Source organism: Panthera tigris, chromosome C1 (assembly GCF_018350195.1).
Source record: "Panthera tigris isolate Pti1 chromosome C1, P.tigris_Pti1_mat1.1, whole genome shotgun sequence".
Classification (NCBI taxonomy): Eukaryota; Metazoa; Chordata; class Mammalia; order Carnivora; family Felidae; genus Panthera; species Panthera tigris.
Window position 1 is genome coordinate 75,859,287 of NC_056667.1, and position 23,930 is coordinate 75,883,216.

The 23,930-nt window shown below is 38.4% G+C and overlaps 2 long non-coding RNA genes across 4 annotated transcripts in view; one reads left to right on the forward strand and one right to left on the reverse strand.

Annotated features, from left to right (window-relative positions):
- LOC122241513 overlaps positions 1–23,930 on the forward strand; it is a 166,085-nt gene that overhangs the window by 109,047 nt on the left and 33,108 nt on the right. Inside the window, exon 1 of one of the 3 annotated variants that reach the window (XR_006221684.1) lies at positions 16,625–16,799. The exons of the other annotated variants lie outside the window; for them this stretch is intronic. This is a non-coding gene — a long non-coding RNA (uncharacterized LOC122241513). Of the gene's footprint in view, positions 1–16,624; positions 16,800–23,930 lie in introns of those variants that run through there. 3 annotated transcript variants of the gene reach the window in all.
- On the reverse strand, positions 233–16,411 carry LOC122241512. The gene is made up of 3 exons (XR_006221682.1): positions 16,242–16,411; positions 4,973–5,033; positions 233–611 (listed from the first exon to the last, which is right to left on the reverse strand). It is a non-coding gene; the product is annotated as an uncharacterized LOC122241512 (long non-coding RNA).

Sequence of the window (23,930 nt, forward strand, 5' to 3'; positions counted from 1 at the left end):
TTCCTTCTTCCCAAAATACTTCCATGAGTCTTTGAGAATTTCTACAGTGAGGATCTGCTGATAGTACATTATTTCAGTTCTGGTTTGTCTCCCACCTCCTAAAACATTAATTGGATTCTCCGGGATGGGAGAGAGGATCTCAATCGTGTGAAATTTTGACAGCTCAAAGCTTCTCCATGGTTGCTATAGATAGTGACAGGAACCCCTTGTTGTTACCAAGACAGTGACAAGGTCCTCTAGAGAGAGATGTTTTTATAAGCATGGCCACAGCCCTCTAGAGCAGGGTTTCTCCACTTTGGCACTACTGATGATTTCATATTTTGGACCAAATAATTCTTGGTTATAGTGAGTGGGTTCTTCTATACATTGCAGGATGTGCAGCATCTTTGGCCTCCATCCACTAGATGGCTTATGTGCGACAACCAAAAATGTCTCCACAAATTGGCAAATGTCCTCTGGGAACCAAAAGTGTCCATGGTTCAGAACCACTCCTGTAGGGCTACATTAGGTAGGCAAGTTCAGGTGACATGTCTTTATTGTCTCCTTGCAATCGTGCTCTAAGTCACTTGAGGATCTTCACATTTTCTCATTTGTAACAGAGCCAACATCATCTGCATCAAAGAATTTAAACATATATATATAGTGTCTTATTTATTACACACACACACACACATATATACATACATACATACATATCATATTGTATATACACACACATATACGTACAAATATATATATAGGGAAAGAGAAAAAAGAGAAGAGTCAGATTTTCAATGGTTTACCAAAAAGGAAGTAAATGGGAGGCAAGAGGACCAGGTACAAAATGTACACACAAGTAACCTTGAGCGCTTGTACCTCCATAATGATAGTGTCTCCAGTTTCCTCTATCTTGTTGCCATGTAAGAATTTGAGCGTAGTGTTGCAAAATATACTGATTTTTCAGAAGTCATAAGATCCTTGTGTGTATATATGATGTATATACATATAATGTTTCTTCTTTTAAATATAGATCTATGATTTTTTTTATTTAAAAAATTCTTTTAATGTTTATTTCTGAGGCAGAGACAGAGCATGAGTAGGGGAGGGTCAGAGAGAGAGGGAGACACAGAATCAGAAGCAGGCTCCAGGCTCTGAGCTGGCAGCACAGAGCCCGACGCGGGGCTCAAACTCACAAACCGTGAGATCATGACCTGAACCGAGTCGGTCGCTCAACCGACTTAGCCACCCAGGCGCCCCTAGATCTACGATTTTTTAAAACAAACAGAAAACCCCACACTTGTGGGCTGTAGGCCTCCATACTGCAACCTTTGACTTCTACCAGGCACATAATTGTTGCTCAATAAGAATTAGTTTTCCACTCTGTCTCCTGTACTCTTGAGGCCCAATGTCACCCACTAGGTTTGGATCCCAGTGTTCCTTTCAGAGCCTAGGCAAGTTTAACACCATGTTCCTGGATGCTACCTGCATTACTATTGCCTCTTTTTATGTAAAGAAATAGTTTCTTTGCCGCAGCTCAGCGAGTGTTTAATTGATCGTTAGATCACTCAATACGCATACCCTTTAGGTACTGCCTAAGGAAAGATTAATTTTCAGCCCCAGGAAAGATTTAAAATGGGAAATTCCAGGCCATGCTAATGTGACTAAGGCTTTACCTTAGAAGTAGCAAAGCTGGAGAATTAAAAATGAACCCCATTTTGGCAAAAGAAGCACAATGGTGCTGTTCCTAAATAGTAGAAAATTTTAAAACAAAAAGGAAGAAATCCAGTGTATTATATAAGACTGAACAATACAAAGAGTAAGTTAGAGGTGGGGGTGGTATTAACGAAGAATGTGGAAAATACAAAAAGAGTTGGGACTCCAAAATGCTGAAGGAAAGCATATCGTTATGTGAGTTTGACTGAGATTAAGAAAAGAAATGAGGAAGGGGAAGAACACATATAGTGAGTAAACATTCACAGTACTAGGTGCTTTACTTACATTGGTTAATAATGCTAGTGCTCCCAACCAATTGCAAGTAAATATAATTCCTCTGTTTCCAAAGGGAGGTCAGAAAGGTTAAGCAACTTGTTTGTGGTTGCATAGCTAGTAGGTAGCAGAACTAAGAGGGTTAAAGATAAAAATATTCATATTAGAGCTAAACCTGGCCCTACAATAGGCCTGGGGTGGGGGGATTCCTAACCTGGAAACAGCTCCCTATGCCCTTCCCACTAACCTGAAATTGTAGGCAAACTGTTTTATTTATGAGCTTCATCATTGTTCTAGGAAATAGTTCACAGTTTCAAGTAGACATTAAAAAAAGGAAAAAGGTAAAGAAAGATTGAGACCTTCTACTCTAAAAATGCTGGAGTTTTAGTAAAACAAAACAAAAACAATCTTTCCACAGTTCTGTAATGATACAGAAAAACATACTACAGATTTACTTGAAAATTCAAAAAATAATTGTTGCCCACTCACAAATACTTTCCAAAGCCTAAGTCATCACAATTTAATAGCAAATCATTTTCTTTCCTTTAGCCACATACATGCAGTGAGAATGCACAAAGTCGATGGAGTTGGGTTGGGTAGGAGCAGAGAGATTTAAACTCTGGTGTAGTCTGTGAATTCCTAGAATTGCAATCCTTGGAAAATGCAATTTGAATACACTGCGTTATCTTTTAATTGCCAATGTGAATGCTAACTACTGGTCTACCTAACTCAAGGCAAAATAGAACGGTAGAATTTCAGAGTGAGAAGTGCCTTTCCTGAGTATCTGGTCCTACTTCGTTGACAGGGGTTGGATCACCTTCTAGGGTCACTGAGACCAAAACCCAGGTTTCTTAACCAGTATACAATGATGTTTCCATGACACTATGCTGTGTCCCATGTCAACATTGGAAAGATGCTTAAGTGAAATCAATTTCAGTTTCATATATTCATGTTATCAGCCATCAAGCCCCCATTATTGAAAGTGACCTGAACTGCTTTGTCCCAGGTAAACTGAGAGAAGTTAATGTACATCTACCATGTGCCCAAACTATTCTAATTGAAATTTAGAACTCACCTTCATGGAAGCTGGGTTATTCAAGTGGGTCACTACTCTCTACCTCACAAGAAGCTTTTATTATCTTTTATTGAATACCTACTGAAAGCAGAAATACAAAGAAGTGGGAACAAACAGGTAAGAAAAAATTGAAGTGATGGTCCCTGTCCATATGGAGTATAAAATTAAAGATGGAAAGAACTGTATGTCACAAGCTATATTGCTAAATTCTATGTCCATGACCTAAACAAATGGGAATTAGGCAAAACACTACATTAGGACTTCTCTACAAATCTGTTCCAAGAAAGGAATTCCATGAAACTCTAGTCTGTGTTAGAGATCATCCATGAAGTCAGCTGCTAAGTTCTGAAATAGGTGAGCTCCAAGAACTGCCTTCTTCCATGTCCCAGGAAGGCATTTAAAAATAATCCTTATTTTTTTCCCATTCTCCATGCCCTGAATATGGTAGGTGACTTTGACCCTGTTGCTAGCACAGTATTTAAAAACATCTTTCCCTGCATCAGAATGAACCAGAAGGCTGCTGAGTTCCAGTTATTGCTCACACTCAGCCTCCACCTTCTTAGACTCTTTCATGCCCTTTATTTAGGCCCAGATCAGTCTCCTTTACTAGGCTGTAAGCATCCCTGTCCTCAAGGAAGCTTGGCATCCTCAGCATCTTGCGAAGTGCCTGGAACATTGGAAGGGCCCCATACCTCTTTATCAAACTGTACTGAATTTAAATACTGAAGGAACAAGCAGAGTAAGGAAAGAAAAAAATCCAGATGACATAAGATTATTTTTCAAGTAGAAAAACTGAGGTGTAGAGAGATAAAATACTAGTCTAAAGTTTCCTGGTATTAGATTAGATAAAATGCGCAAGTCTATAAAAGTAAGTCTGTATACTTAAACTGCAGAGTTTCTGATTTACACAGAAAACCACCCATCTGGTTTCAGGGCAAAAAGTCTGCTTTTTGAATTTTTAAATAGAAACAAACTATAAATACACAACTCTTGATGAGAAAGAGAATGAGACAAAATAATTGATGAAAACAGTACACTAGAATAATAATCAACTATGTGTCAATTTCAGCTCTTCCAATGACAGCCCAATCGATGAATCTGTCTTGGCAGATAATTACTTGCTGTATCCTTAGCCCATAAAGTGATCAATAAAGTCAAATGTCCAGTTTAATATTTTACATTTAATGATTATATAATAACAGGCAGCAGAATATATGTTGAGGAAGATTAATGGAAGGATAGACATGGTGCCAATATGTTTTTTCCTTCTAATTAGTGAAGCCCTAATGTAAAATTCAAAATGTGCTGAATTGAAGCCTTTCTTTCTTAGCACTCTGCTAAGCAGCTGAAATTATGTTTAGAGATTTGGTAATTGAGTTTCTAATTATCTAGTAACTCAAATGCTTCATGAAATGCTTTAAGAGTCTTGCCCATCCTCTGGCTGGGGAACTGGTTTGGTGAGTCCAAGTGCCTATGCTTTTTCCGTGGGAGAGAGTGTTCACCTCCCCCAAGCCATCAGAGGAAAAGAAGCCTGGTACAGTCCTCTGGCCTGGCTGTGCTGTTGGCCAGGCAGTGATGTTCCAGGGGAATTGTGGGCTGACCGTTTTTGTGGTCAGGTTCCTCTGAGCCCTGCTTGCCCTTGCTCACTTGCCATGAACTTGGCTTCACTAAAAATTCACCACAAATCAATTTTGTCAGTTTCCATTATTTTGTTGTTCACCAAGGAGTAGCCCAGGCACGTGTTGAATAATTCATGATGGCAGTGGTGTTGATCCTATTTTCTGGGTAAGAAAAACCTAAAGCCCCAGAAGGCCTCACTCTGTGAGTCAGTCCCCAGACACTGGAGTGCCTGCTTAGCACATGCTACCGGGCAGGGTAGGTTTAAATGCCTGTGCCACCTTTCTTTCTCTAGTTCCTGTGTGAGTCACTTACCCAGCAGTAGGTGTCAAGGAGGAGACTTGCCAGGTTTGAACTTAATGTAATATATATAGACCTGGGAAGATAAGAATTATATGGTAAGACTCTTAATTGGCAAGTGCTGAGCATTATTAGATTCTGAGTCTCTGCATCAGGATATAGGGGAAAAAAAAGAAAGATACAGAAATAAGGAAATATATTTTTATATATGATATATACATGAATCTATGTGAGACATAATGTTGGCTGCCAGGCAATCCAGAATAGAAAGGAATTATAACTATGGCAAAGAATTCACAAACAGTTGTGAATGAGCAAGCCATAGGCTGTGAGTTACTATCTCAAAGGCGGATTTCTCTGTTTTTAGGATAAAAGATGTAGGCTGCAGTGCTCCCTCAGAGCTAACATTGAACATTACTGTATCAGTTAAAGCCAACACCCAGGACAGAAAGGTAGGGGCCAAGCGTGGCTGGCTGCACAGGGATAATCCAGGGGCAGCAGCACTGCAGCCCAAGTGGTGGCTTTCACCTAGCAGCTCCAGACTCTGGCTCTTCAGGGCACCCAGAGGGGAGTATGGGTGAGCATGGTGGGAGTTCAAGATCTCCCATGAGGCTGCTACATACATACAGAATGTGCCAGTATGTTCATTTACAGTGAGACTCTTAACTACCACAGGGCCTGGGCCAAGTAGGTCTGCAGGCTCCCTGTGGCAAGCTCACCTGAGGAGCCACTCAAATCAGAAAGCTGCATGGAAGCAAACATATGGGACTACAGTGACTGAAAAGCTCCCCCACGGCAAAGGAGACTATCAACAAAATGAAAAGTCAACCTGCAGATTGGGAGAAGATATTTGCAAACCATATATCTGTAAAGGGGTTAGTATTCAAAATGTAGAAGGAACTCACAACTTAATAGCAAAAACCTCTATACTGTTTTCTAAAAAAACACTAAAATAAAATGAACTGCCATATGATCCAACGATCCCTCTTCTGGGTGTATAACCAAAGGACATGGAATCAGGATCTCAAAGTGATATGTGCACTCTCATGTTTACTGCAGCATTATTCACAATACCCAAGGTATGGAAACAACCCAGGTGCCCACTGATGGATGAATGGACAAAGAAATTGTGATATATATCTATAGAAATATATAGTAGAATATTATTCAAACTTAGAAAACAGGGAGATCCTGCCATTTGTGACAACATGGATGAAGCTGGAGGACATTATGCTAAATGAAGTAAGCCAGACACATAAAAATACTGATCTCATATGTGGAATCTAAAGAAGTCAAATACATAGAACGGAGAATACAAGTGTAGTTATTAGGGGTGAGGAAGTGGAGAAATGAGACGTTGGTCAAAGTGTACAAAGTTGCAGTTACGTAGGATGAACAAGTCTAGAGATCTAATGAACATGATAAGTACAGTTGATAATACTATACTGAATACTGGATGTTTGCTATGAGCATGGATTTAAGGTGCTCTCATCACACACATAAAAGTGGCAACTACGTGAGGATATGATATGTTGATTAGCTTGACTATAGTAATCATCTCACTATATGTATATGTATATAAACTCATGTTGTACACCTGAAGTGTATGCAATTTTTATTTAAAAAGATAAAGGAGGAACATACAGAGATAAAAAAGAATACTGTGTGGTGAGCATAGATTGAGAGCAAAGGGAGAGAGGTGGTTTAGAGGGGCAGAATATCCTGGCTCTGGAAAAGCCTAATAATGTATCCCAGTTTTAGCCAAGTGCATTCAAGTACACCTTTTCTTCCATGTCTGGACGGCTATAAATAAACATTAATAAGGTCTGTGACTTACCCCTTTTATTTTTAAATTTTTTATTGTAAAATACACACAAAATTTACCATCATACCCATTTTAAGTGTACAGTTCAGTAATATTATGTACATTAATTTTGTTGTGCAACCACCACCACCATCCATTTTCAGAACTCTTTGTAAAACTTGAATTTTCTTATTAAACAATAACACACCATTCTCCTCTCCACTCTCAATCCCTGGAAATTGTGATTCTATTTTCCGTCTCTCTGAATTTGACTATTCTAGATACCTCCTTTGTCTTTTTGTTATTGGTTTATTTCACTTAGCATAGTGTCCTCAGGTTATCCATGTTTTGCAGCATATATCAGAATTTCCTTTTTTTTCTTTACAGCTGAATAATATTCCATTGTATTATATACCACATTTTGTTCATTCACATATTAATGGTCACTTGGGTTGCTTCTACCTTTGGCTATTCTGAATAATGCTGCAATGAACATGGGTGTACAAATATCTCTTTGAGACATTGTTTTCAATTCTTTTGGGTACATACCCAGAAGTGGAATTGCTGGGTCATAATTTTACTTTAAAATTTTTGAAGAACCACCATACTGTTTTTCATAGCAGCTCTATTATTGTGTATTTCCCACCAACAATTGAAAGCGTTCTGGTTACTCTGTCTCTTTACCAACACTTGTTATTTTCTGTTGTTGTTTTTGATAGTACTCATCCTAATGGATGTGAGGTAGAATCCCACTGTAGTTTTGATTTGTATTTCTATAATTATTAGTGATGTTGAACAGCTTTTCATGTGCTTGTTGGCCATTTGTGTATCTTCTCTGGAGAAATGTCTGTTCAACCCTTTTGCCCGTTTTTGAATTGGATTACTGTATTTTTCTTAAGCTTTAGTTGTTCTCTATATATTCTAGGTATTAATCTCCCCTTATCAGATATATGATTTGTATTTTTTTCTCCCATTTTCTGGGTTGCCTTTTTACTCTTTTGACAGTGTCTCTTAATGCACAGTATTTTAAAATTTTCATTAAGTCTAATTTGTCTATTCTTTTGTTGCCTTTGCCTTTGGTGTCATATCCAAGAAATCATTGGCAAATCCAATGTTGTCCCCCTTTATTAATTGAATATTTTATTCTGAGATAATTGTAGGTTAATATGTAGTTTAAGAAATAGTGGAGAGAAATCTAATGTTTCTCCCCAGTGATAACATCTTACAAAACTATGGAACAACACACAACCAGGATATTGACATTGGTACACTAAAAATACAGAATATTTTCATCATCACAAAGATGTCTCCAGTTGCCCTTTGCTGTTTTCCACAGTGGCTATGTCTATTTACATTCCCACCAATAGTGCATGAGGGTTTCTTTTTCTCCAAATCCTTAACATCCTTGTTATTTCTTTTTTTACTCTAGTCATTCTGACACGTATAAGATGATACATCTCGTGGTTTTGATTTGCATTTCCCTGATGATCAGTGATGGTAACATCTTTTCATGTTTCTGTTGGCCATCTATATTTCATATATGCTAGATTTTAATCTTTTGTTGGATATATGGTTTGCAAATGTTTCCTCTTTGTGTATAGTTTGTCTCTTCATTCTCTTAATAGGGTCTTTCACAGAGCAAACGTTTTTAATTTTGATGAAGTCAAATTTTTAAAAAATTAAATGTAATTTATTGTCAAGTTGGTTTCCATACAATACCCAGTGCTTATCCCAACAAGTGCCCTCCTCAATGCCCATCACCCACTTCCCCCTGTCCCCACCCCCCCCCCATCAACCCTCAGTTTGTTCTCAGTATCCAACAGTCTCTTATAGTTTGCCTCTCTCCCTCTCTGTAACTTTTGTTTTCCTCTTCCCCTCCACCATGGTCTTCTGTTAACTTTCTCAAGATCCACATATGAGTGAAAACCTATGGTATCTCTCTTTCTCTGACTTATTTCACTTAGCATAATACCCTCCAGTTCCATCCACATTGCTGCAAATGGCCAGATTTCATTCTTTCTCATTGCCAAGTAGTATTCCATCGTGTATATAAACCACATCTTCTTTATCCATTTATCAGTTGATGGACACTTAGGCTCTTTCCATAATTTGGCTACTGTTGAAAGTGCTGCCATAAACATTGGGGTACATGGGCCCCTATGCATCAGCACTCCTATATGCCTTGGATGTCTTTTTTGGAAAAGTGTCTATTCATGTCTTCTGCCGATTTCTTTAGTGGATTGTTTGTTTTTTGGGTGTGGAGGTTGGTGAGTTGTAGCCCTTTATCCGATATGTCATTTGCAAATATCTTTTCCCATTCCATCCATTGCCTTTTAGTTTTGTTGATTGTTTCCTTTGCAGTGCAGAAGCTTTTTATTTTCATGAGGTCTCAATAGTTCAGTTTTGCTTTTAATTCACCTTGCCTTTGGAGATGTGGTGACTCTTAGTGTGAAACCTAAAAACTCTTTGCCTAACCACAGATCCTAAATATTTTTCCTCTTTTTTTCTAAAAGTATTATAGCTTAAAATTTTACATTAAATCTCTGGTACATTTTGAGTTATTTTTTGTATAAGGTGTGAGATCCAGGTTGAAGTGTTTTTGTCGTTGTTGCTGTTGTTTTCTCCAGTACAATTTTTTTAAGAGTGTATTTCCTCCACTGGATTGCTTTTTCACCTTTGCCACATGTCAATGGACATATTTTTATGGGTAGGTCTGTTTTAGGCTCTCTCTTCTCTCCCCTTGATCTGTGTTTCTCTTTAGATAGCAAAACTATAAAGTTGATTACTATAGCTATATAATAAGTCTTATAATTCAGTAGACCAATTCCTCATACTTTGTTCTTTTTCAAAACTGTTTTAGATATTCTAGTTTCTCAGTCTTTCTAAATACATTGTAGAATAATCTTATCTATGACTATAAAATAATCTTGCTGGGATTTTGATTGAGTTAAAAGGTCTTTCAAGAAGTGACATCTTTACTATGTTGAGTCTTTCAACTTATTAAAACTGTATATCCCTTTTAGATTTTTGATTTAGATCTTTGATTTTTTCACCAGAATTCTGTAGTTTTCAGCATATAAATCCTATAAATGTTTGATGTACCCCTAAGTATGTCATTTTTGACTAACTGTAAATTGTAAATGGACAGATTGTGTCCACATGTTCTTTGCTAGTACACAGAATCAGAATTATTTTAGCCTTATTTTGTATTCTGAAATTGACGAACCGATTAGTTCTTGCAGTTGTAGATTCCTTGAGATTTCTATGAAGAAAATCATGTCATGTGCAAATATCAAATGTCGAACCAGTTTAAGTACCACTATGTGCCCATTTATAACACCATTGTCTAAAATATTTCCTCTACGTTCATTTAGAACTGCACTAGACAGTATTAGAATTTTTGCTTCAGTCAGTAGCCTAATTTGGAAAACTCAAGAGGAAAAGGAAAGGCTAATGTATTTACCCCTATTTTTGCTTATTATGGCCTTCCTTCCTTCCTGATGTCCAAGATTCCTTCTTTTATCATTTCCTTTCTATTTAGAGAACTTTTTTCAGCCATTCTTTTAAGATATATCTGCTTGAGACAGTGTCTCTTAATTTTCCTTCATGTGAGGATGTCTTGATTTCCCTTTAATTCCTGAAGGATATTTTACTGGGTATATGATTCTGTCTTTCTTTCCTTTTCCTTTTTTTCTCCCTCCCTCTTTCTTTCTTTCTTTCTTTCTTTCTTTCTTTCTTTCTTTCTTTCTTTCTTTCTTGTTGATTTTTAAAAATTTAAATCCAAATTAGTTAACATATAGTATAATAATGATTTCAGAAATAGAATTTAGTGATTCATCACTTATCATACCCAGTCCTCATCCCAACAAGTGTTCTCCTTAATTATCCTTCCCCATGTAGCCTATCCCCCCCCCCATCCAACACCCCTCCAGCAACCCTCAGTTTGTTCTCTATATTTAAGAGTCTCTTATGGTTTGTCCCCTCTCTGTTTTTATATTTTTTCTTCCCTTCCCTTATGTTCATCTGTTTTGTATCTTAAATTCCACATGAGTGAAATCATATGATATTGGTCTTTCTCTGACTTACTTTGCTTAGCATAATACCATCTAGTTCCATCCACGTTGTTACAAATGGCAAGATTTCATTCTTCTTGATTGCTGAGTAATATTCCACTGTGTGTGTGTGTGTACACACCACATCTTCTTTATCCATTTATCTGTCAGTGGATATATGGGCTCTTTCCATACTTTGCCTATTGTCAATAGTGATGCTGTAAACATTGGGGTGCATGTGCCCCTTTGAAACAGCACTCCTGTATCTTTTGGATAAATACCTAGTAGTTTTTGAGGAACCTCCACTCCATAATTTTTCTGGAGTGGCTGAACCAGTTTGCATTCGCACCAACAGTGCAAAAGGGTTCTTCTTTCTCTGCATCCTTGCCAACATCTGTTGTTGCCTGAGTTGTTAATTTTAGCTGTTCTGACAGGTATGAGGTGGTATATCTCATGGTGGTTTTGATTTGTATTTACCTTATGATGACTGATGTTGAGCCTTTTTTCATGTGTCTGTTAGTCATCTGGATGTCTTCTCTGGAAAAGTGTCTATTCATGTCTTTTGCCCATTTCTTCACTGGAATATTTGTTTTTTGGGTGTTGATTTGATAAGTTCTTTGTAGATTTTAGGTACTAGCCCTTTATTTGATATGTCATTTGCAAATATCTTCTCCCATTCTGTCGGTTGCCTTTTAGTTTTGCTGATTGTTTCCTTCACTGTGCAGAAGCTTTTCATTTTGATGAGGTCCTAATAATTTATTTTTGCTTTTCTTTCCCTTGGTGCCAGAAACCTGTCAAGTAAGAAGTTGCTGTGGTCAAAGAGGTTGTTGCTTTTTTTTATCCTCTAGGATTTTGATGGCTTCTTGTCTTATGTTTAGGTATTTCATCCATTTTGAGTTTATTTTTGTGGTATAACAAAGTGGTCCAGGCTCATTCTTCTGCATGTTGCTGTCCAGTTTTCCCAACACCATTTGTTGAGGAGACTGTCTTTTTTTTTCCATTGGCTATCCTTTCCTGCTTTGTGAAACATTAGTTCAGAATACATTTGTGGGTCCATTTTTAGGTTCTCTATTCTGTTCCATTGATCTATGTGTCTGTTTTTGTGTCAGTACCATACTGTCTTGATGATTACAGCTTTGTAATACAGCTTGAAGTCTGAAGTTGTGATGCCTGAAGCTTTGGTTTTCCTTCTCAGGACTGCTTTGGTTATTAGGGGTCTTTTCTGGTTCCATACAAATTTTAGGATTGTTTGTTCTAGCTCTGTAAAGAATGATGGTGTTATTTTGACAGGGATTGCACTGAATACGTAGATTGCTTTGGGTAGTATTGACATTTTAACAATATTTGTTCTTCCAATCCATGAGCATGGGATGTTTTTCCATTTCTTTCTGCCTTCTTCAGTTTCTTTCACAAGCTTTCTGTAGTTTTCAGTGTATAGATTTTCCACCTCTTTGGTTAGGTTTATTCCTAAGTATTTTATGGTTTTTGGTGCAATTATAACTGGGATCAATTCCTTGATTTCTCTTTCTGCTGCTTCATTCGTGGTGTATAGAAATGCAACTGACTGCTGTACATTGATTTTATATCCTATAACTTTGCTGAATTCATGGATCAGTTCTAGCAGTTTTTTGGTGGAGTATTTGGGGTTTACTACATAGAGTATCATGTCATTTTTGAAGAGTGAATGTTTGACTTCCTCCTTGCTGATTTGGATGCCTTTTATTTCTTTGTGTTGCCTGATTCCTGAGGCTAGGACATCTAACACTATGTTGAAGAATAGTGGTTAGAGTGGACATCCTTGCTGTGTTCCTGACCTTAGGGGGAAAGCTCTGTTTTTCCCCATTGAGGATGATATTAACAGTGGGTCTTTTGTATATGGCTTTTATGAGCTTGAGGTATGATTGATTTAGAGTTTCATAGTGTTGTGGTCTGAAAAGACACAAAATACCCCTACTTTCTTGAGGGTTTTTATCCAAAAGGATGCTGTATTTTGTTCAAATGCTTTCTCTGCATTTATTGAAAGGATCATGTCATTCTCATCCTTTCTTTTATTAATGTGATGTATCACATTGATTGATTTATGGATATTGAACAAGCCTTGCATCCCAGGGATAAATCCCACTTCATGTGGTGAATAATTCTTTTATTGTATTGTTGGATATGGTTTGCTAGTATCTTCTTGAGAATTTTTGCATCCATGTGCATCAGAGAAATTGGTTTGTAGTTCTCCTTTGTACCAGGATCGTTGTCTTGTTTTGAAATCAAGGTAATGCTGGCCTCATAGAATGAGTTTGGAAGTTTTCCTTCCATTTCTATTTTTTGGACCAGCTTCAAAAGAACAGGCGTTAATTTTTTTAAATGTTTGGTAGGATTCCTGTGGAAAGCCACCTGGACCTGAACTCTTGTTTGTTGGGAGATTTTTGATTACTGATTCAATTTCTTTACTGGCTATGGGTCTGCTCAAATTTTCTATTTCTTACTGTTTCAGTTTTGGTAGTTTATACATTTCTAGGAATGTGTCCATTTCTTCCAGATTGTGCAATTTGTTGGCATATAATTATTCATTATATTTTCTTATTGTTTGTATTTCTACGGTGTTGGTTGTGATATCTCCTCTTTTATTCATGATTTTATTTATTTGGGTCCTTTCCTTTTTCTTTTTGATCAGTATAGCTAGAGGTTTATCAATTTTGTTAATTCTTTCAAAGGACCAGTTCCTCATTTCATTGATCTGTTCTACTGTTTTTATTTTATTTCAAAATCATTGATGTCTGCTCTAATCCTTATTATTCCCCTTCTGCTGTCTTTGGGCTTTATTTGCTATTGTTTTTCCATCTCTTATACGTGTAAGGTTAGGATTTGTATTTGAGATCTTTCTTCCTTCATTATGAAGGCTTGAATTGCTATATATTTCCCTCTTATGACCGCCTTTGCTGCATCTCAGAGGTTTGGAGCTGTTGTGTTTTCATTTTCATTGGCTTCCATGTACTTTTTAATTTCCTCTTTAATTTCTTGGCCAACCCATTCATTCTTTAGTGGGATGTTCTTTAATCTCCAAATATTGTCTTCCCAAATTTTTTCTTGTGGTTGATTTTGAGTTTCATAGCACTGTGGTCTGAAAATATGGAAGATATGACCTCAATCTTTTTGTACTTGTTGACAGCTGCTGATTTGTGTCCCAGTATGTGATATATTTTGGAGAATGTTCCATGTTCACTTGAGAAGAATGTGTATTCTATTGTTTTAGGATGAAATGTTCTGAATATATCTGTTAAATCCATCCAGTCCAGTGTGTCAAAGTCATTATTTCCTTGTTGATTTTCTGCTTAGATGATCTGTCCATTACTATAAGTGGGGTGTTGAAGTACCTTACTATTATGGTATTATTATCAATGAGTTTCTTTATGTTTGTGATTGATTTATATATTTGGGTGTTCACGTTGGCGACATAAATATTTACAATTGTTAGATCTTCTTGGTGGATAGACCCCTTAATTATGATATAATGTGCTTCTTCATCTCTTGTTACAGTCTTTATTTTAAAATCTAGTTTGTCTGATAGAAATATGGCTAATCCAGCTTTCTTTTGGCGACCTTTACCATGACAGATGGTTGTCTATCCCCTTACTTTCAATCTGCAGGTGTCTTTATGTCTAAAATGGGTCTCTTGTAAGCATATAGATGGGTCTTGTTTTCTTATCCATTTTGATATCCTATGTCTTTTGATTGGAGAGTTTAGTCCATTGACATTTATAGTGAGTACTGAAAGATATGAATTTAGTGCCATTGTGTTGCCTGTAGAGTTGGTATTGTTCTCTGGTCCTTTCTAGTCTTTGTTGCTTTTGGTCTTTTTTGTTTTGTTTCATCTTTTCTCCACTCAAACAGTCCCCTTTATAATTTCTTGTAGGGCTGGTTTAGTGGTCACAAACTCCTTTACTTTGTGTTTGTCTGGGAAACTCTTTATCTCTCCTTCTATTTTGAATGACAGCCTTGCTGGATAAAGAATTCTTGGCTGCATATTTTTCTGATTCAGCATGTTGAATATATCCTGCCACTCCTTTCTGGCCTGCCAGGTTCCTGTGCATAGGTCTGCTTTGAACCTTATCTGTCTTCCCTTATAGGTTATAAGGACTTTTTTCCCTTGCTGCTTTGATAATTCTTTCCTTGACTATGTATTTTTGTGAAATTGACTATGGTATGCCTTGGTGATGGTGGGTTTTTGTTGAATCTAATGGGAGTTCTCTGTGCTTCTTGGATCTTGATGTCTGTGTTCTTCCCCAGATTTGGAAATATTTTCCACTATAATTTGCTCACATATACGTTCTGCTCCTTTTTCTTTCTCTTTATCTTCTGGGATTCCTATGATTCAGATGTTATTCCTTTTTAATATGATACTGAGTTCTCTAAGTCTTTTACTGTGCTATTTTTCCTTTTTTTCCCCTCTTTTTTTTCTGCTTTATTCTCCATAATTTTGTCTTTTGTATTGTTGGTTCACTGCTCTGCTTTATCCATCCTTGCCATCATGGTATCTGAGACTGCATCTCGGTTATACCATTTTTAAATTTTGTCCTGGCAAGACTTTACTTCTTTTATCTCCACAGAAAGGGATTCTATGCTTTTTTTTTTCCAACCCTAGCTAGTATTCTTATGATCATGGTTCTAAATTCTAGTTCAGACATTTTGCTTATAACTGGGTTGATTAAGCCCCTGGCTGTCATTTCTTCCTGTTCTATCTTTTGGGGTGAATTCCTTTGTTTTGTCATTTTGGAGGAAGAAAAAAATGTAAAAAATTAAAAATTAAAATTAAGAAATTAAAGACAAAACAAAAAATCAAATGAAGGAAGCTAAATCCTGTGTTTTGGTCTGCTTGTTTAAAAGGCTTGATAGAATAGAGAAAAAAGGGGAAGAAAAGAAAATTTAAAAAGTAAGAGAAAATTAAAAAATTAAATTATATAATGGAAGAAAATTAAATAAAGAAAATTAAATAGAATTTTAAAAACCTTAAAAAGAATAAAATATAAAGTAAAAAATAATTAAAAAATAAAAAAAGAAAAAGGAAAAGAAAATTTCCTTTCTGTATCCAAGAAAAATAAAGGGGAAAAAGGAGAAAAAAAATTCAAACAAAAATAGAAGCAAAAAAAAACCAAAACCAAAAACCCCTGAATAAATGAACCAGCAAACAGAATGAAATGCAAATGAAGTTATATCCAGTTTCCCCTAGAACTGAAAGTACAAAGCATTCTATAGTCTGTACACTAAGTAGGTAGAGGGACTTGTGCTGGCCTTCTAGGGGATGTGCTTGGAAAGCGCAGTTGGGTGGGGCTTGGTGTCATCACTCTGTTTTCCCCTAGGTGGCACTGCTTAGCTTACTGGGGTTGATCAGCATGGCATGCATGCACGTGCATGGGAGAGGTAGCAATGGCTTTACCTGGTTCCTTAGTCTGTGGCACAGGAACTTCATGCTCTCACTGACCTGGGATCAAGCACCCCTCCTTTGGCTCAGGCCTCCATCCATTCCCCACCTATACCCTGTCTGTGTCCAAGCTGTCTGCCTGCCAGGTGGTACCTCCCTCCAGAGTTTTATCTCAGATGGGATTGTGTTTCAAAACCCCACGCTTCAGAGACCCCTGTGGCTTGGACACACACCAACTCTGTGGGAGGGTCTCACTAAGCAATGGCCAGGTGCCAGCTTGCCCCAGAAAACGTCTGTGTGGTCACACAATGGCAGAGGTTCAGAGATTATGACAAATCACAACACACAGCTGGGGCCAGGTTTTACCATACTCTGATGTCTTTGTCCCAATACCAGCAAATGTGGCTGCTCTCCAGAGTCTGCTGAGACCTTTGCCTATGGGGAGGCCATAAGGCCTCTACCATATACTCTTCAAGCAGGGGAACCACTTCTCCTTGTGTGGCACACAGACCCCTCAGACCCTGCTGCCTGCTCCTGGGGATTCACCCTGCTTCCTCACCAGAGCACTGCCAGGTACTGAACTCCAGAACTTCAGACTCTGTGCTCCACTGTTTATAGAATCCTGATGGTATTTAAACCCTCTCCTTTCTTCTTGTCAGTGGTTTTGGGGAACAGATTTCTTGTCCAGTCCCCTGTAAGTGTTTTCACTCTTTCTCTTTCTTTCTCTCCAGCTACTTTTGGAGGGCTGTTTTTCCTGTACTCTCCTGATGTGCTGTACTCTCCCCCTTTCTCTGTCCTTTCTCTGCAAAAACAGCTCCCTACCCTCTGTGGCTTTTCTCTCCCCCACTTCACCTCTCCACACCATGTACCTTCCAAGTTCTGTGGCTCAATTTAGGCAGATTATTGTGTTAATCCTCAGATCACTTTGTGTGTGCAAAATGGTTTGGTGTTGATCTAGCTGTGTTTCAGGGATGAGACAAGCTGAGGGTCTCCATGCTGCTCTGCCATCTTGATCACCTGGTTTCTTTTCTTTAAACACTTGAAAAATGTCACACCACTTTCTTCTCGCCTTCATGCTTTCACATAAGAATCTGCTGTCATTCACATTGCTATTCCCTCACATATTGCTAAACACTTTCAAGAGTTTGCTTTGTCTTTAGTTTTTAGAAAGTTGATTATGATGTGTCTTATAGATTCCCTTGGATTTATCTTGTTTGGGAATTATTTTGCTTCTTAAATCTGTAGGTTTATGTCTTTTGACAAATTTTGGAAGTTTTCAATCATTATTGAATACTTATTCAGCCCTGCTGTCTCTTCTACTTTTGCAACACTGATGACCCAAATATTAGATCTTTTGTTATTGTTTAACATGTCCCTAAGACTCTATTAATTTGTTTTCCATCTATTTTCTCTCTGTTGTAGAGATTGGGTAATTTCTATTGTTCTGTCTTCCAGTGCACTGATTCTTTTCTCTCTCCTCTCCATCCTGCTGTTAACCCCATTTATTGAGTTCTAAGTTTCAGTTATTGTACTAGTTCTTCATGTATATTCTGTTTCTTTAGTGAGGCATTCCATTTTTTTTCTGAGACTTTCATTTGTTTCACATGTGTTCATAATTGTTCACTGAAAATTTTATTATGTGTGCTTTAAAATCTTTGTCAGGTAATTCTTTTTTTTTTTTTAATTTTTTTTTTAACGTTTATTTATTTTTGAGACAGAGAGAGACAGAGCATGAACGGGGGAGGGTCACAGAGAGAGGGAGACACAATCTGAAACAGGCTCCAGGCTCTGAGCTGTCAGCACAAAGCCCGACGCGGGGCTCGAACTCACGGACCGTGAGATCATGACCTGAGCCGAAGTCGGACGCTTAACCGACCGAGCCACCCATGCGCCCCGATTTGTCAGGTAATTCTAAAATCTCTTTCATCCTGGTGTTGGCATCCATTGATTGTCTTTCTCATTCAGTTTCATGTCTTTATGGGTCTTGATATGAGATTTTTAATAGAAACTTAGACATTTTTATTGTTATGAGATTGTGGATCTTACTTAAAACTGTTTTAGTCTCCTTATGACACCATTCTGGCAGAGTAAAAGAAGTCTAAAGTCTAATGTACACAAATCATGTGCCAAAAGTAATTCAAATTTAAAACTTCAGGGAACAACGGACACTCATTATTACCAGGTAGGGGTAGAAGTACAGGCTCCATATTTGACCTCTATAAACACCTGTGGCAGAAGATGGTCTTCTTAATACTGCTGGGTAGGTGTGAGAATTCTGGATTTTCACTAGGCCTTCCTTCATTGATAGCTCTTTTGTGGCTCCCCTTTTTCTGGCTTCAACACAGACTTTTCCCCCTTCTATCTCCATATTTTTGCTTCACATATGTTAACACCACTGGCGAGGCTATGACTTTCTTTCATGCTGAATTATGCCTTCGTTAAAGTTTTGGAAACTGAATTGCCTGCTTTGACTCAAAAATGCTCTTTTATCTGCATATAGGAATTCTTGACTATAACATTTGGATTTTTGGATTTTTCTAGCTCCCAACTTTAATCAGACCATGTTTTCCCTGGAAGTTATTGAATAGCTTACTCTGCCCTTCCATGTGCTAAATACAGTCTTCATTCTTAGGATATTCTGTTGGCCTCTCCCCTTCCTATCATTTTCTAAAAAGAAAACTAGGAATCAGTTATCCATTTCAAAGGTAAAGGAATCATAGTCATTCCATTCTCAGATTCTCAAAGTATCCATGTGATGCTCCCCAGGAAAAGTTAGTAGTAAATATAAAATGCTTAGGGATGCAATTCTATATTCCAGATGTAAATGGAATCACTACTACAGTATTTTCATCTGCAAGGAACATAAAACCTGGCTGTGCTGCATGTGAGGCAACATCCTTCCAGCCATGGGTGCTGATAGTCAAGGAGAGACTGAATTGTCTCTGACTCACTAGCACTTAGCACACAGAAGCTCAGTGAATATTGTCTACATTAACTGTTAAGGATCAGACCTTACACAGGATGGGGCAGAGAGAGCAGTGGGAATGAAATGTTGTAAAGTATATTACATAACGTATATTGTAATGTTATTGTTAATTTCCTGTGTACTTCATTCATTCATTCTCTGACCAACTATTAAGGGAATATCTACTGTGCAATAAACACTGCTGGGGCTTGGGTGTCTTTAAATGTGGTTCTCTGGGAAATAGACTCTGAGGTGGAGACTTGTGTGCAAGAAATTTGGGGGGAGGGCTTCCAGGAATATCTATAAGGGAATAAGGAAAGCAGAGGTAGGCAGGATTGCTGGAGAGAATTTGAGCTGTGATGCAGTTGCAAATGAGGACTTGGCTGATAGCACAGAGACCAGGGGCAGGGAAAACCTTCAGAGTTATCCTAAACTGAGGCAGTAAGGCTGGGCCTTTGTGTGTTCACATTGACCAGTTATTGGATAAAGGAGAATGCTTAAGCAGGGCAGCTTTGTTCAGCTGTGTGCATTTCCAGAAAAGAGACTCAGCTGTGAGCTGACAGCAGACAGCAATCCCAAAAGCTAGAGAAATGGGAGCCTTGTTGTGAGAGGGAACTGGATGGCACACCACAGCACCCACAATATGAGGTTACAAATAGATGGCTAGGACAGAATTTTTGTTCTCTTGGAACTGGCAGTTGCAGTAGATGAGACAGACATGTAAAAAAATACTTATGATCAGCCATGATAATTTTAAGGAGAGTAAGAAGTTAAAAATGCCATAGGAACTCTCATCAGGGAGCAACCAACTCCTCTGGGTAGGTCAGGAGAGACCTCTCTTCAGCAGTGAACTTACTGTGCTCATTCTAGTTTTGAAGGGAAAATTCCATGTCATCATGTTTCATGGAGTAGGTAATGAATTACAAAAACTTGAAATTCCTTTGAAAGATAGGCTCTGTACTTCACCAAGTAAAGAGAAGTAAATCATGTATTAATGGAGCCGATATTTTCAGGGAGTTAGCACCACAGGCACCCCGAGCACATATCCAGCAAAGAGATAGGAAAGGTGAGCATGCGGGTTATGTGTAATGTGGAAAATAACCTTTTAAACTTTTATGCCCCTCTCTAGGGCAAGAATGCTATTCTTTAAAAGGTTAGTCTACTACAAAAAAAAAAAAAAAAAAAAAAAAAGGACTACTTCATGTTTCATTCCAGAATCAATTTTTCTATTAAAAATAAATTGCACTTTAAGTAACCTGTGATATGTTCAGCTAGAGCTAGTGGCTAGATGAAACTTTTATGTCTGCAGTCCTGGTGATTTGGAAGGACTGTTGAACTACTCAGAACAGAATGTGAATGTCTCTGATCTTCTGAAACTTGGATTGCCCCATCTAACCTTAATCCTAGTGGAATTTCACTGCTGTTTGATGGGTCTTAGGCCCCCAGTGGTTGCTTTGTGCCCAGTGTTTTGTGATCATTAGGAAAATCCAGAGCTCTTCTCCTTTTTATCTCCATTGACAGAAGTTCACTGCCCTTTAGGAGTTTAGAGCTCAGTTGGAGAGTCACAGAAACATAAAACAACTGGAGAATGATTCATAGGCGATATGTAAGCAAGTGTGGGTGTACTACAGAGAGAGTCCTTGAGAAGCTTAGAAGAATATAGGAAACCAGGAAGTTCTCTTAGAGGAGGCCAGCATGAAGCCAGGTTTTGAAAGAGATGATGGACTGGTACTGAGAGGATGCTGGAGTGTTCAGAAGGACAGGGGCAGCTGAACACAGGCCCAGAGGAGGAAATGACTAAGATGTCTGCAGGGTCTAGAAAGCACCTCCTTTTGGAAAACAATTTTCTTTGAGAAAGAACTGAACTTGGGGGTAATGAGACTAGTCAGACCCAGGGAAGCTTGTTACTCTAACAAAGAAACCTAAATCTGTGACCTTGGACTCTTTTTATCTATTTGCTCACTTCCTGGAGAAATTAAAAAGGGATCAAATGTGTGTTCTGATAAGAAGGTTCTTGGCCTTAAGAGACAGCAAATTACCAGAATCATGCCTTCTGGTTGAAAGGGACCTTAAAGGCATCTGATCTAAACATCCATCTGATACTTGAGTTTCCTTAGCAGTGAATGCCCCAATCAAGTCTTCATTTAGCTGAGACCTGAACAACCCTAGTGTTACAGAATTTACTACATCTTTTTATTCATGAAATGAGGATAAAATGCTGAAATCTGTCACCTTGTACCAGATCTGGTGGTCTTGCCAATGAAGCAACACTGAATGGACCATGGCCCTCATTCTAGGCTACAAGCCATATATGTTAGGCAAATTTACATCTATTCTTTTGGTAGCAACATTACAGTATGAACTAAATTAAGGTTAATTTCAAATAAGAAGTCTAAGGTTGTAGGGGCATCTGGGTGGCTCAGTCGGTTAAGTGTCCAACTCTTGATTTCAACACAGGTCATGATCTAACAGTTTGTGAGTTCAAGCCCCGCATCGGGCTCTGCACTGACAGTGTAGAGCCTGCTTGGGATCTCTCTCTATCCCTCTCTCTCTGCCCCTCCCTTCCTATCTCTCTCAAAATAAATAAACTTTTTTTAAAAAGTCTAAGATTGTTTTGTTTGTTTTCCTCAGCTGATCTTCATGCATCTGGGATTTGTTTGGACTCAAATGAAGGACCTTATACTTGTCTCGATCATGTTCTATTTTAGATTATATTAATTTTGAAAACCTATGGAGTTTTTGGCTCAAAGTCTTTACTTAAATGTGTTTGCCATTTAGCCTGGCTTGGTGTAATCTGAAGATTTGATGAATAGTTTTCATGAGTTACCTGATACAATTAATAATCAGGGTATAGTCAAGGAAAGGACCCTCAAACAAGTAGGAAGAGAATGTTACCTTATGTGTTCACCTAATCCTAAAGCCACAGGTGAGCCAGATACACCCCAAAGAGGGAAGTGACTGAAGGGGGTAGGAGAGTCATGGGGAGGTGTGTCCTTCTACCAAAGCTGGAAGACTTCTCAGCAAGAATGTAAGCAGAAGAGGATGGCAGCCATTTACTGGGCATTGATTATGTGCCAAGACAGAGCTAAGTATATTGCATACATTACAAGCTTAGAATTATCACCACCACTTTACATGTACAAAATGATGGCTTAGCGACCTGTCATCCCAAGGTGGAAGGGGTAGGGACAAAATTCAACCTCAGGTTTGTTTGGCTCCAAAACATGTACTTCAATTGCCAAACTGTTGGAAGTTACTGTCTAGTCACACGGAGACATAACCAGAGAACCCCTGGGAAGTCCCAGGAAATGTGAGGACCCTTGGTCTATTCATTGTGAGTGTTCTGAGGTGTGTGAATAGAGAAGGATCTCTGTTTGGCCTCTGTTTGGCTTGTGTCTTACTAATTAGCTTTTATAAGTAGAATTTCTCTGCTCCTTACTGGAAGTCCTAATTGTGTGATTGGAAATCACTCCAAATCTACTAATTGTGATGATACAAAGGATCATTTCACAGGAAGGGTCCTAATGGTGACCAAATTAGTGCCGAATATCCCAAGAAGGGACAAGGAAGCATGAACCACAGAGAAATTGAGTTCCTGCGTTGGTTTCCACGTGACTGAAGGGTCTGAAATGCACAGAGTGCCCAGCATCTCCTTAGTGCCTGTGTCTTCTTGCTTGGTTGGGTCATGTCTCAGTGTACAGACTTATCTCAGGGGCCCTGGTGCTTCTGTCTCATCTTGACTTTCTTTTCTGGGTCTTATTCAGAGGTTTTCTGTTGGGGAGACAAATAGCATCTCTTCCATTTCTCCAGATTTTAAGCTCATATCCTTTGATTATGCCGAGAAAAAAATCTTGATTGTATGAGGGTAACACTTGTAGAATGGTACAGGAGAGTGGTTGGCCTCATGTCACCTTCCTGACACACATACCCTTTAGGCAGGGCCAGCTCGCAGCTGCCTCTCCACCTCCTCACTGTTTGATCTCAGCACTCCACCCTACAGTTTCTTACCAGAGACTGACAAGTGGAAAAGATAAGAGAACTTAGGTTTAAATTCTGCTCCCACCCCTTACTGGTTGTGTGATCATGAACAAATGATTTAATATTAGCCTGTGTCCTGATCTGTTAAAAAGCAACAATTTCTGTCTCTGTGGAACTAGATGAAGTTAAGGAAGAGCTTTCCAAAAGAGAAAAGAGGTGAGCTGAATTCTGCAATCAGCTGACTGTTCAAAGCATACCAGGCTAGGAGTGGAGAAGGGAAAGCGTTGCTGTTGCTGATCATGATGATGATGATGGAGAGGATGGAGAAAGACGATAGTGAACATTTCTAAATGTGTAACTGTGGGCCAGGCATTGGCCTCACACTTTCATATACAGTCTTATTTTACCTTCACAAATTTTTTAATTTATTTACTTTTGAGAGAGAGAAAATCTGAAGCAGGCTCCAGGCTCTGAGCTGTCAGCACAGAGCCTGACGTGGGGCTCAAACCCATAAACCTGAAGATCATGACCTGAGCCGAAGTCGGACACTTAACCGACTGAGCCACCTAGACGCCCCAAGGAGATGGAAGTTTTAAAGACATTCAGTAACTTTGACTAGGATCAATCAGCTATTAAAGTGCTAAACCAGAAGCCAATTTGATGCCTGGCTTTTGCTCCTTCCAAGAGAATGCTTGGTCTGCTCCTCAGCTGAGATCATTAGTGAACAACAGAACCTACCCCTACTCCGGAGCTAGTGCTGG